This window comes from Manis javanica, chromosome 8, assembly GCF_040802235.1.
Source record: "Manis javanica isolate MJ-LG chromosome 8, MJ_LKY, whole genome shotgun sequence".
Classification (NCBI taxonomy): Eukaryota; Metazoa; Chordata; class Mammalia; order Pholidota; family Manidae; genus Manis; species Manis javanica.
This window is the reverse complement of record NC_133163.1, coordinates 114,705,614-114,719,501: the sequence shown is the minus strand read 5'-3', so window position 1 is coordinate 114,719,501 and position 13,888 is coordinate 114,705,614. Positions and strand designations below refer to the sequence as shown.

The following is a 13,888-nucleotide window of genomic DNA, read 5'->3' as shown; positions in this document are numbered from 1 at the left end:
CTGAGTCAAAGATATGACTCTTCAGCTGGCCACCAAGAGAGGTAGAGACAGCAGTGGCTCAGACTGCTGTAGCATCCTGTTACTGGGCACTCCTCTGAAGTATCATGTTTAGCATTTGCAACATGACATTTCTATTATTCTTTCAAATCAGTCAGATAATCCGTCTTTCAAAAGTGTCTTACCATATTTGAGTTTTTAAGAAAAGAGTTGATAATTTGACAACATAGCTAATAAATTTCAGTTTGTGGGTTAAATACACTGGAATGTTATTTTAACGCTGTTTCACAATGAATAGAATTTGGCAACATGTGGTCTGCTTTGGGACCCATCTCCAAAGAGTTTCTAAAGGATGATAAATCCCTGGGGGGGAGGCTTTCTTACCCATAAGGAAACATAGATATCACGATTGCTTTATAGAAGGCTCCAGGTTTTCATGTAAAGATGTGGGAAACTTCTGGTATAGTTTACTAGGTGGAGAGGATTAGGCTGTACAACAGCTTGAGTTTATACTGTTTGTGCTTTAAACTGTTACTGGTTTCATAGTTTTCCTTTATGCATCGTTCAAACCACAGTATTTAAAAATCACTTCTAAGAAATGGCCAGCTAGAGCTCCAAGTGTAAAGATGACATCATTTCAGAAATGGCATTGGGGCTGAAATGCCTAAGCCACATTTTTCTATACATCCCACATCTATGTTGATAGACTCCCTTGCCCAAATCTAAACATTCAGGGTTGAAGTTTGTTTAACTGTGACTATAGCAATATCTGTTTGGCATGTCCAGAGGGCTCATGATATGACTGTTGGGCTCAGAGGCACTTAAAGGCACTTCCTGACATGTGGTCAAATACTGCTTATTGCTTTCCTATTGCTCTTTCATATGTTCTTTCAGAAAGGGTTTTCTCTAATTAAGAAAAAAACCACTTCAAACCTTTCCAACTTGAAAAATTTTTAGAATCCCATTCTGTAAACTATATTTGCAACTATATGTCTATAACATTTTAATTGATACCCTGTAATGAAGATAAAATACTTGTATTCTTTGGCCAATTAGAAGAGGGCTTTTGGTTGCCAGTCAAATGTTTTGATCTATCAAACTACTTCTCAAAGAGGAATTGACTTGGTAGGTCTCACAATTAAAATCAATAAAAGGTTAAATTTACATCCAATGGGGAAATAATGGGAGGGTCCCAGTAGGACTGCTAATTTTTTTACAGCTTAATTGAAATATAATTGATATACAGAGGACGGCACATATTTAAAGTGTACAACTTAATGAGTATGACATGTGTATACACCTGTGAAATCATTACCCCAATCTAGATAGTGGACATGTCCATCATCCCCCAAAATTCCCTGCGTCCCTTTATAATATAGTCCCTCCCTTGCAATCGCTGACTGGCCTATAGCCATGCCCTCATTTGGGGGATAAAAATACCATGAATGAGATGGGTCTTGCAGAAGAAGGGTCCAGCCCGGCAAAGAGATTTAGCTTTTGGTTTAATGGAGTTAAAATGCTGCCTCTAGATGTGCTTAAAGAACAAAAAAGTTATTCACTCAAAGTATTGTCAGGTCAAATGAGATCTTGATCTTTTGATCTTTATAACGTTACGAAAAGCTTGATATTTGAAATGTGGCAAAAACTTCCTTCTCTCTTGCCCTTTCTAATCTATTTGTTGTAGAAGAGTGATTTTTAAAATTAAATTTTACTCAGAGCTGAAATCAGTAATTCTTTTTAATGAAAATTAATAGCACTAATAAGATTGCATTTAGAGTAGTTGTATGGAAAAGGAGGAGCAGGTTATCTGGGCCATTTTAGAGCATACATTTACAAGACCATTGAGCGCATTTTACGGTCATGGAACACAGTTTTTCAGAGCTAAAACTAATTGATCCTATATTAGTACTCCTCATTAGTATTGTGTGTTAGCCATTTGAGCTAAAAACTTACACTAACCCTTATGTCTTGATGGTGGTTTCTAAACTAATATGTATGGTCCACTGAACTCTTCAACAGGAGCAAACAATGCTACTGATCACCAAGGCCATTTCCCATTTTGAGAGGGGGAAATTTCATCTGATATCTTTATTTTTATTTTTATTTTGGTATCATTAATCTACAATTACAGAAAGAACATTCTGTTTACTAGGTTCCCCCGTTCACCAAGTCCCCCCCACATACCCCTTCACAGTCACTCATCTGATATCTTTAAAAAATACATGTCTTAGAAAGTAGAATAGGAGTTATTGTTTACTGGATACAGAGTTTCAGTTTGGGGTGATGAAAAAGTTCTGGAAATGGATACGGGTGATGGCTGCACAACAATGTGAATGTACTTAATGCTACTGAACTGTACACTTAAAAATAGTTGCAATGGTAATTTTTATGTTATGTATATTTTATCAAAATAAAAACTGTAATTCATGTCTTAACAGTGAATTTCATTAGAAAATGTAGAGGTAAGCACTTAAAATGCATGTGGAATTACATCAAGAAATTACATATTTATAACAGTTCATATTTTTTTCCTTAGTGTGCAAAAGAAAATTGTACAAAAATGAGTAAGAATGACTGATTTGGGTTACCACTTGCAATCAATTTTTAAAAAGAACAGTAAATATACCTACCAAAGCACTAATTAGACAACCATACATAATGCTAACATGACGTATAAAACACTTAGAAAAAACATACATTATTAAACAATTTTTCAATGAAAGTCGCATTTTTCTGTATACAGTCTTTGTCATGCTTACACTTTCCTTAAATGATAAGTAGACTGAAGATCAGAAAATATCATTTAACCAGTTTAGTGTTGAAGAGGCTCAACCCCGGGTTGTTTTGTCTTGTTTAACTTTAAATCCAGTTCTTTGGCCCATATATTGCCAGAATTACAGATCTAGATGTCATACTGCAAACATCACTGTTCCCAACTCTCTTGCTCTAACAGTCATTCCTTACAGTTCAATGGTTTCAGTTTGCAATTACAGTAAGAGTCAGTCTTGTTTCTGTGCCTTCCTAGGCCTTGGGGGAATGGGCCCTCATGCACCTCTCCAATCTCACATCAGGCTCTTCCTCGTATCATGGATTCCCCAGCATCATGGACTTCAAATTTATGAAAATGTGCTGACACTTTTTTTTAGTTACAACAGCCAAGTTCCTTCCTACCACAGGTCCTTTGCACAGCCATTCCTTCTGCCTTAAGCAATTCCCCAGGGCCTTTTTCATATTACTCTCTCCTCATCCCTCAGATGGGCCTTTCTGATCACTCCATATTTTTTTAAGCTACCCTGTTATTTGCTATCTCAGAATTCTGTTCATAACCCTCATACATGTTTTCCCAAAAATGTGTTACTTATTTTTCCTCTTTTTCCCACTAGATTGTCAGGTCCCTGAAGCCAGACCTTTTCTGTTTCCCTCACCACTGTGTCCCTTCAGTGTTTGAGTTTCAATCAGTTTGTTGACTGACTGACTGAATGACTGCAATGGAAGACGCGGAGATAGGAAATAGAACTGTAAATTTGGTTTAGTGAAAGGAATTAATGCCTATCTTTTGCAATTTTGGAAAGTTGACAAGGGATTTTTAGGGTCCTATTTCTTCCTTTTTTCATGGAATAAAATCTTAACATTTATTGAGTACTTCCAGGCTAAACATTTCATGTGTAATATAGACTACACCCTGCAGCAGTAATCAATCTTTATTATTCTCATTTTTCAGAGGCAATTTGCCAACAGCAGCTAATGATGAGCCATTGCCAGGTTTAAATAGGCCATATTCCATTAATCCAATATAATCTGCACCCATTCAGTCAATAGGTGTTTTTTTCAACTTCAGGGAATCCCACCTGAATTTCCCATTTTACCTGACTTTCATTATCATGGGCTCGAAACCCACTAGGTGTTTGCTCACCACCCCCAGGGGGTTTCCTGGGGAATCTGAACGCTCTTGCTGCAGGAGCCGTCTCTCAGACAGTAGCGCAGAACTCCAGTCAGGCAATGTCAGGATTCCCAGGACTGCTGGGCAGGAAAGAGGAAACAGGTCAATTGGCCCGAGACGAATCTCTGACTCTGAGGGTGATGAAAAAGGAAGGGAAGGTGTGTCTCGCCCACTCCCGCCTTGAGCTCGGGATCTCCCCAACCGAGGGTAAACCGCGGAGTTTTTCCCCAACTACAGGGAGCGTCACAGGCTAGCGCAGCTCCGCCCGCCCACCTACTCCGCCCATCTCCGATGGGCGCTAGGACCTCACGACCCTCAACCCGGCCCTGCCCCGCCCCTCGGGGCGGGACTGGCCCGCGGTTGGTACTTGTGGGCCGCGATCCCCGCCCCCGCCCCCTCCGTCACTGCCAAGATGGCGCCGGTCGCAGCGGCGGCGGCCGCGGCGGCTGGAGCTAGAGAAGGAGGCGGAGGCAGCGGCGGCTGCGAGGGGAGGGGGAGTCCCGTCTGACTGAGACGGCAGGCCTGGGCGGGCGGGAGTGCCGCGCAGGGCGGAGCGCCGGGCTGGGGATGAGCTAAGCGGGCTCAGAGCGCCGCGGCATTCAGCCCCTCGTGTCCCACTGCTGCTTGTGAGGGGACCGGGCACCTCTCTCCAAGCTCAACCCGCTGCTTGCGCGGGAGCCGCGGTGAGGTGAGTGCGGGGGTGGCGACGCGGACAGCGGTGGCAAGTAGAGCTGTCACGGCGCAGATCAGTGACAGCCGTACGCGCGGGAGCGGGGCCAGCCGGGATCGGAGAGGTGGCGTGGATGGCCGCTACCTCCGCCCGGGGGCTCCTCAGAGCCGGGCGGGCTTCCGCGGGCCGGGTCCGCTCCGAGATGGCGCGGCGGTGCTGAGAGTAGCGCCCGCGCCTCTGCTTCGGACGCGTGGGGGGCGCCTGTGTTTTCATTCCGGATTTTCTATTCCGGGCCGGCCTGGAGCTCTTGTTGTTGGAGGTGGGGGTAGGGGCGGGGGCGGTGAGAGGGGAGGTCCTGGATCTGGGATTTTGACAAGCCCGTTACGTAAGACGGAGGTGGCCTCCCGGAATCCCACCTGCTACATATTTTAAAGAAGCTGCAGGGGGAGCCCCCAGAGGCCCAATTTTCCTCCCGGCGTCTGCCTAGCCTAACCTGGACAGCGTGAGCTGGGTCAGCTCCCAAGTTGGGCAGTTTTGTTTTTTTTTTTTTCCCCGTCCTTTTTCTCGGGGGTGGGAGTAAACGATTCCTGGTCACCACCATCTCTTTGAAGTTTATCGCTTTCTGGGAGGAGGATAAAAAAAAAAAAAGGCTTGTGACCTAAAACTGGGTCGCAGCAACAGCTTTTCATTATCGTGCTTTTAAATGACAGATGTGCTGGAAGATTTTTGTTATTGTTGCAGTGTGGTTTCAATTCAAACGTATGGTTATGCCTGGAGCCTTAGCGAAGGGTTTTTGTATCATAGGACAGTTATTTCTTGTTTGCGACAGCAGGACGGGCACCAGTCAACAGGCATGTATTTATTTGAGGAGAAAACGCGTGTTAGCCAGCTAGAGACCTGTGAGGGCAGAAACTGTATTACTTAGTGAATATGTTATTCTTTAAAACGTATTGTACGTTAATGAAAATAATAGCCCAAGTGTAAAAGAAGCAGTTTTGGAAGATTACAAGCTGTTGTTTGGTGTGTATAGTCCCGTTTCGTTTTCTGCTTGTCCTAGTCTACCTCTTGTCTCCTGTGGGTGAAAGGAGGTGGAGACACCTGTAAACAGCGTAGCCCAGGTTACGCTAATCTATTGTATTACGTTTGAGATTATTGTAAAAAGTAATCTCTGGGGGATCTAGGATTAGGTAATAAGTAAGGATTCTTGGGTAAGTCATTCAGTTTATGTTTAGAGTAGATCTGGGATTCAGCTTTTGAGAACTTAAGTACACAGAATTTATGAGCTATTTGAACCCTGTTTGAACTTATAATGAAATAAAAGGTTGTATTTGGCTTCTTTAATGGGAACTTTTTTGTTTCGGTCAGAATTAAACATTTCGGGCAACTTTCATTTCATTTCTACAATTTCCTTTGAACTGCAGCTCTCAGTAGGAGTCTAGAACAGCATGTGTCACCGCCATCATCATAGTCATCATTATATATGTACATAATTTTCTTTTTCTGAATGATTAAACATAGACCTACATCTTTGTGGAGTTTTATAAGAATGTACTTGTTAGGAAAGTTAATTGATCTTGACATCAGCCCAATACTGGGTAACTATGAGTACATTTTGGACTGAGTTTTAAAGTTATGTACACAAATGTACACTTCTGAAAATTGGTGAAATGGTATAAATTTTCCATTTGTGCAATAGAGCCAGTAGCTGATGCTGATTTGTTCTGAACTTTTCCACATGAATTACCACTGGCTTAGTTATTGATTCTGAAGCTCCTGGAGCTCGTAGCCTATATATGGCAACTTGAATAATATTTGTAGTAACTGGGAGGCTATAAAAAGGAAGAGAGAGTACATGATATTAATTCATTCAGAAAATAATGACAATCATGACAGAACTGTAGAAGAAAACAATTGTTTTCTTATTGAGTGATATTAGTTACGCTGTCATTTTTGTTTGCAGAATTTTTCTAAGCAATCATCTTACTATGAAAACCTGGACTTAAGCACTAATGCAAATAAAGATGTTTGATATATTACAAATCTTGTGCTATTTCTATTTGAATTGATAGTTCATTATCCTAAGTGGAAAACAAAACTGACTCGAGCAGGAAAATTGACTTGTTATTCTTGTCCTCTCTATTAGAGACTTATCTTTGTGGGACTTTCCTCTTTCCCACCAGATGTGGAAGAAGAGAATGACTGAAGGGAAGTTGATAAAAATTTCTCCCTTTCTTGTTCTTGTGTTTGTTTATTTAATGTCCTTGATTATTGATTATTGTTCAGTAGAATTTGTGGGTGGGAGGAAGTCAAGCACTCCATACTTTATTAGTTACCACTTTGAATTCTAAAACAACAGTGTAGAACTTTTCACCTAAAGAAGGATTAATTTCTACAGTGTATAATAGTGAAAAACTTTTAACAGTCAAATGCCATGTAATAGAGGAATATAATGATCAAATTAATGATTATATAATGGTGAAATGAATGATTATCAATCCATGTAGTGGGTGCAGTTATTGAAAGTCATATTTTCAAAAATACTGACAGGACAAAGTATAATGTAATGAGAGGAAGATAGAGCATAAAGAAATATATACTGTTATTTATAACGTCACATATCTGGCAAAATGATTGGCAGGAAATACAAAAAGATGTTATACTGGTTGCTCGAATTACAGGCAATTTTTATTTTAGTGTTTATACTTTGTTCTCTTTCTGAGTCATATTACTCTAATAATCACAAAAATGACATTAAAATATTTTCAAGGGTCACTGGAGAAAATCCTGAAAATCCCATATAACTACTGCTCTAACAGAGAAACTACCTCATGATTCATTAATAGCAAAACTAACTAAAAATATGGAGCTCATGTAATACACAATAATGGAAAGAGCTATTAATTTAGGTGAAGGCATTCTCCTAGTTACCAGCACCAACTTGGTATTAGTTTTACCATATCAATGGTAAAATTAAATAAAGTATTAACTAAATTAAATTAACTATTAAAAATTAATAGCTTTACCATATAAAAGTTTTACTTGTATCAGTGCACGTTGTTACTGTCCAGCCTCTTTTCTGTTTGCATCTTACACCCAAACTGTTCTGTATTGACACTGCCACCTATTGATGGACGGCTTGACTTAGTCTTTTCCTCATTACCTCATCACTCAGTAGGTAGCAGTTTTTGAATGTTTATGAAGTTACTTGGCTAGTCACTGAGGATACAAAGGTCAATGAAACATGATTTTTGTCCTCAAACTTTGGTTGAGAACCCTTTTTTTTCTTCTTGGACCATCAGCACATATTGTGTACTCTACTTTTCCTGTTTCACTGCCCATGGCCTGGCACCTCTAGCAGTTTTAACTTTCTTCATGGGAAAATGTCCTGAATTCCAGGCAACCAATCGACATATAAGTGGAACATTGCTTGATTGCATGTTCCGGAATCTTAGATTCAGAAGGGCTGCATACGTTCATCTTTGGCTGTTACTGTTATTTTTAAGTGTGTGACAATTTCTTGCTCCCTTCTTTCAAAAAGCACAAACACGTAGAAAGCAACAGAGAGAAGAGACACACTATCAAGGAAGAAAAGGTAGGATATCCAGGGAAATTTCCTGCTAGTGCTCTATTTTATTTTCACTGAGAATAGTGAGTCATCAAAATGTATTGTAGGAAATACTGTTTCTGATATACCTTTAGTATCTCTCTCTTGATTCATGTAGAAATGCATTTTCCATATGCATCTTAAAGTGTATATACATGCATAAACTCACAGTTTAGCTGTTTTCATTTCTAAATAAAAGCTGAAATAGGGAGATTAGAAATTTCTTAAATGTCTTTTTACTTTTGTTGTAATATTGTTTTATAGAAGAGATATTTTTATTTTTGAAAAGTTTTAGGAACACAAAATTGCAAAAATAGTAGTGAACATGCATATACCCACTGTACATAATTTTAACATTTTTTCATTTTTGCTTCTGATATATATTTAATATAAAAAATATAACATTGTTATGCTGAATTCTAAAAGAGTAGTATAAACTTTATATTGTATTTAACATTGCTGATCAAATGAAAGTCCCTTTTGTTCTCCCCAATATTATCTTCCCTCTCTCCCTTCCTCCCTCCCTCCCTCATCTTCCTTCCCAAAATCAATTAATGATAAATTTGATGTACATCCTTCTAGTTTCCCTTTTAATAAACTATATATATGAACAGTAGTTGGCATGACTTTTCGTGCTTTTGAATACGCTTTGGAGCTGTACTTCCTTGGTTTGAATCTTGACTCTGATGCTTAACAGTTTTGTAACATTAGGCAAGTTTTAAAATCTTCCCATACCTCTGCGTCCTCATCTATCAGATAGGGATAACAGAAGTATCTACCTCAAAAAGGGTATTGTAAAAAGTAAATGAATTTATTTGTATAACATGCTTAAAACTGTGTGTGGCACTTAAAAAAATATGTTGATAAATTTAAGCAGCTGTTAATATGATTTTGTTATGGTACACATATTTTGAAACTTGATTTTTTCATTTTACTTTCCCCACCCACTGCCCCTGCAATCTTTGTTGGCCCTGTAGATCTAATTCATTCATTTTGACTGTGTGGTGTTCTGTTGAATTGTTGAATGAATATATTGTAGTTTATAATTTCCTTTATTGATGAGCATTTAGATTGTTTTCGTTTTTTATCTGTTATTAACACTGCATCATGAACATCCCTATATCTCCTGAGGCAATACGCCAGAGTTCCTCCAGGTCATATGCCCGACTGTCAAATTGCTGGGTGTTAGGATATAAACATTTTTACGTTTATGGGATATTGATAGGATATTGACAAATAATTTCTCTTTTTCCATATCCTTACCAGCAGTTAGTGTTCTTAAACTCTGGTCTTTTCCAATCTGATTGTTGTGAAATGGCATTTCACTTTCTATTTTTATTTCCCTCATCTTTTTTTATATCTGAACATTTTTGTTATCTCTTCAGTGATTTGCCTGTACCTGTCCTTTACACGTTTCCTATTGGACCTTTTCTTACTGACTCTAAGAGGTTTTTATTGTTATTGTTTGTTTTTAATATATTCAAGATATTTAGAAATGTTAATGAAGCTTGTTTTTATTTCTTTTTTTGCAGTTTCCATATCTTTTGAACAATGACCATTATGGACCCAAGTTACTATGAATTTTATACTATGGTATATTGTTATTAGTGAACTTTCTGAAATATGTATCATTAATTCCTCTCCTGAAATTTTGAGGAAATGTTTCAGTAATATACTGTAAATATATTTTACATAAAGCTGTTTAAACTTTATGGACTTCAAAAGCCAGGAGGAATTTTTATTAGTAAATTAGTACCATAATTCTGCTTTAGTCTAAAATTTGAGTGGCTTGATGCTTAGAGGAGAATTTCTGCTCCTAAAGTGCTTACCAACTAAGGAATAAAAATGTACACATATGAAATGACTTTAGGTACATGCACAATATCATAAACTATTCATCAATGTTGAGATTGTTTTACACAGTAGTAACTGTATTTCTACTTTTGTCCAACCCACTATACATAATTTAAAGAACTAAAATCGGTCTGCATAAGGTAATAACTTCTCTATTACTATTATTATTATTTTAAGTAAACAATTTTATAATAGTCTTACATTTACAGAAAAAATTGCAGGGAGTTACCATATACCTAGTACCCAGTTTCCCTTACTGTTAATATTTGACATTTCTATGTTACATTGTCACAACCAAGGACCCAAAAACATTGGAACATTGTTACTAACTTAAGTCAATGGACTCATGGATATTTATTTTATAACTTTGGGTTATAATCCTATGCTACTTGATTTATTTTGTTGCTCAAATTATTCCACTTCTAGGTTGGCTCCTGTGGCCAGTAGGATGTACCCCATTGTTTTGTGTTTTGAGCACTTCCGTACTGGCACCAAAGATACTCCAGGCTCACCTTGTATGTTCCCTGCCCTAGCTCTAACCATTTCTCCAAAGATTCCTGGTTATTTTTAATTTAATTTAATTCTTTTTTGGTATCATTAATCTACAGTTACATGAGGAACATTATGTTTACTAGACTCCCCCCTTCACCAAGTCCCCCCGACAAACCCCATTACAGTCACTGTCCATCAGCGTAGTAAGATGCTGTAGAATCACTACTTGTCTTCTCTGTGTTGCACAGCCCTCCCTGTGCCCCCCCCAATTATACATGCTAATCTTAATGCCCTCTTTTTTCTCCCCACCCCTTATCCCTCCCTTCCCACCGATCCTCCTCAGTCCCTTTCCCTTTGGTGACTGTTAGTCCATTCTTGGGTTCTGTGATTCTGCTGCTGTTTTGTTCCTTCCTGGTTATTTTTATTAGAGAATAAAACTAGAAACCAAGATCTGGGTACTGAGTGTGCTCTCTGCTGCTGGGATATCATCACTTCTAGGCCCTGTTGGTGTATAAACCTAGGAAATACAGGTATGCATACTAACTCACATATAAAAACATACAATTGTTTTTGTATATATTCATCTTTATCAATATGAAACTAAATATGAGTTCATACTGATATCTGTGACTCTGCTTCAGTATCATGTGTTTCATTCTAGCCTTATACCTTGCTTATCTATAAGCCCCCTCTCTAAAAGTGAGAAACCTGGCTTTCACCATACACCATCCCACTGAGAAATGACTTTACCAACTAAAGAATTTTTATGTACATTTCTTTTTGTCTTTAGTCTTAGAGTTTTCAGTCAAAACACTGTTTTCCAAAGTTACTGAGGTCAGGATGCAGTTCCCTATCCTTCATATTTTAATTTTAATTTTTATAAATTACATAGTAATTGTATCTTATCAAAGACTTCACTTGCTTAGCCATGAAGGCTTAATTAACTCTGTATGTTTTTTTTTTCTTCTTATTTTTGTGGCCAAAAAAAAAAAAAATTCCTTCTCTGAAAGTAATATTTCCTGAGGTTTAGTCAGAATAGTACTCCTTCATTTGGTTGATAGTCAACATTTTTATGATTTGGTCTAAGAGTTACACAGCTTTATATATTTTTAGTAGTACATGTTCAGAAATGCAGTTCAGTGGAACATTGAAGATCATTACAAGTAAGTAAATATATATATAATATTTGAGTGTTCAGAATGTACCTGAATTCTTATAATAATTCTATATGGATTAGCTCATTTAATTCCCTCAAGAAGTCTGTGAGATAAATACTTTATTATTTTTCCCCTTTTAAAGATGAGGAAATAAGACACAGAGATTAAGCAACTTGTCCAAGGTCATATAGACAATAAATGGCAGAGTTGGAATTGGAATGCAGCCAGTCTAATTAGGGAGCCTGTATTCTCAATCACTTTGCTATATTACCTCTAAATAAACAATAAACAAGTTATAAAGGAAGTAGAATAGGGTGATGTGAGAGAACGATTGAAAGAGGGTCCTCAGGGTACATCTTACAGAAGTTCTATCTCAGGAGATGATGGGAAAGAGCCACTCATGTGAAGAGCTAAGGAAAGAGGGATCCTTGTGTGAGAACATCAAGTACAAAGGCTTGCCATGCAAAGGAGTTTGGGATGAGAATGGAAAGGCATCCAGTGTTGGCTAGATGTAGTGAACGAGGGTGGAAATAGTCCATGAGGGCCTGTAGTACTTAACTGTATGTGAGATTCCATGTAGTAAGTTAAGTAGTGCTCAAAATAACCCATTATCTCAATTATAGATGAGAAAATGGATAGAGTAAGCTGTATTGGCTAAAGTTACCTTTTTCTTCCATTTACTCTTTATCCCACTGAAGTCTAATATCTACTTCATATTATTAAACTTGTTCTTGCTAAAGTAAACAATGGCAACCGTACTGTTGACCACTTTCTCAAGAAACTCTATCCCTGGACTTCTACCATGGCACCCTCTTCTGTTTATCCTGGAGCTCCTTTGTGTACTGATCATTCCATTCAGGGCATGCTTTTCTCTGCCTATCGCATAGAAGTTGCTCGTCTCAAACCTTTACATTTTCTCTAGTAAGTCACAGTTATCCCTGTGGTTTCAGTTACCATGTATCTATTAATTACTCCCCAAGCTGTTTTTCCAGCATTAGTGTCTTACCAAATCATCAGATTGTCTTGTCTAACTACTTACTTCCCTTTACTTCAAACTCCACTTGTCCAAACTTATTTACCTACCTAAAGTTTTGCTTTGATCTATTGTCTTTCAAAGACACTGTTGCCTTTTACATCATGGACTACTACTGACTTTATCATCTCAGGAATTTAGGAGTTGTTTATGATTCCTCCTCTTTTTCTCTCATTTTTCATATCCATTCATTTACTGAATTCTCTTGGTTTACCTCCTAAATACTTTTTTAATCAGTCACTTCCCTAGCATTCCTGTTTCAACTACTGCCTTATTAGGAATGACTTCCTTACCTTTTCACTGAATTTCCTGTCTTCAGTTTTATTTCCCTGAGATTCAGGTTCTTGGAATTGCTAGACTGGTATGTCTAAAATATAACTCAAGAAGTTCTTCATTGACTCCCCACTGTCAACTGGATGAAGTCCGAACTCCTTGGCAGGTCATTAAGACCAACTATGATTTGGCCTCTGTTTCTCTAATCTTAACTCATAATTTCTGCTTTCCATTTTCCATTCTAGCCATACAGAACTACTTTTTAAGATTCTCTGAGAGCATATTCTTTTTCTGAATTGTTGACCATTGCTTATGTAGTTCTTCTGCTGAAATGACTTCATTTTCTCCTTTCCTTTTCTTTTTGCTTATCTAATTCCTTTGCATCTTTTAAGACTTGGCCAAGGTATTACTTCCTCCAGAAAGCTTCTCAGACCTATACTCTTGTCTGGATTATCAGTTCCCTCCTGAAATAATCTTTTAGTAACTGTGTTATATTTCAAACACCTAGAACAGTACCTGGCACGGAGAAGATACTCAGTAAGAATTTGTTGAGAGAATTACTGTAGTATTGGAGAGGCGGTATTAAGAAGCTGGTTCTGGATCCACACTGTCTGGGATTGAAACCTGGCTTTGCTATTTGACTGTTTTATCCCTCTGGTTCTTCAGTTTCTTGCTCTGTAGAATGGGGGTAATGATGTCTTCATAAGATTTATTAGGAGGCTTAAATTTGTTGAAGTAAATAAAGCACTTAGAGTAGTGCCTGGCACTTAGTAAATGTTCAGTAAATAACCTATTACAGCTGTTGTTGCCCTTATAATGTTTTATGTGTCTGTGAGCCGCCCCCCCCACGAACCTAGAATTAGCAAAT

General features: G+C 38.1%; 1 protein-coding gene across 11 annotated transcripts in view; it reads left to right on the top strand.

The window, feature by feature from the left end:
* Positions 1-4,330: 4,330 nt before the first annotated feature.
* DENND4A (DENN domain containing 4A) overlaps positions 4,331-13,888 on the top strand; it is a 142,732-nt gene continuing 133,174 nt past the window's right edge. For 10 of the 11 annotated variants that reach the window (XM_073212031.1, XM_073212030.1, XM_037010015.2 and 7 more), the window contains exon 1: positions 4,331-4,625. The gene's annotated coding sequence lies outside the window, so the exon portion shown is untranslated. The remainder of the gene's footprint in view (positions 4,626-13,888) is intronic. The other variant, XM_073212032.1, reaches the window with a different exon arrangement.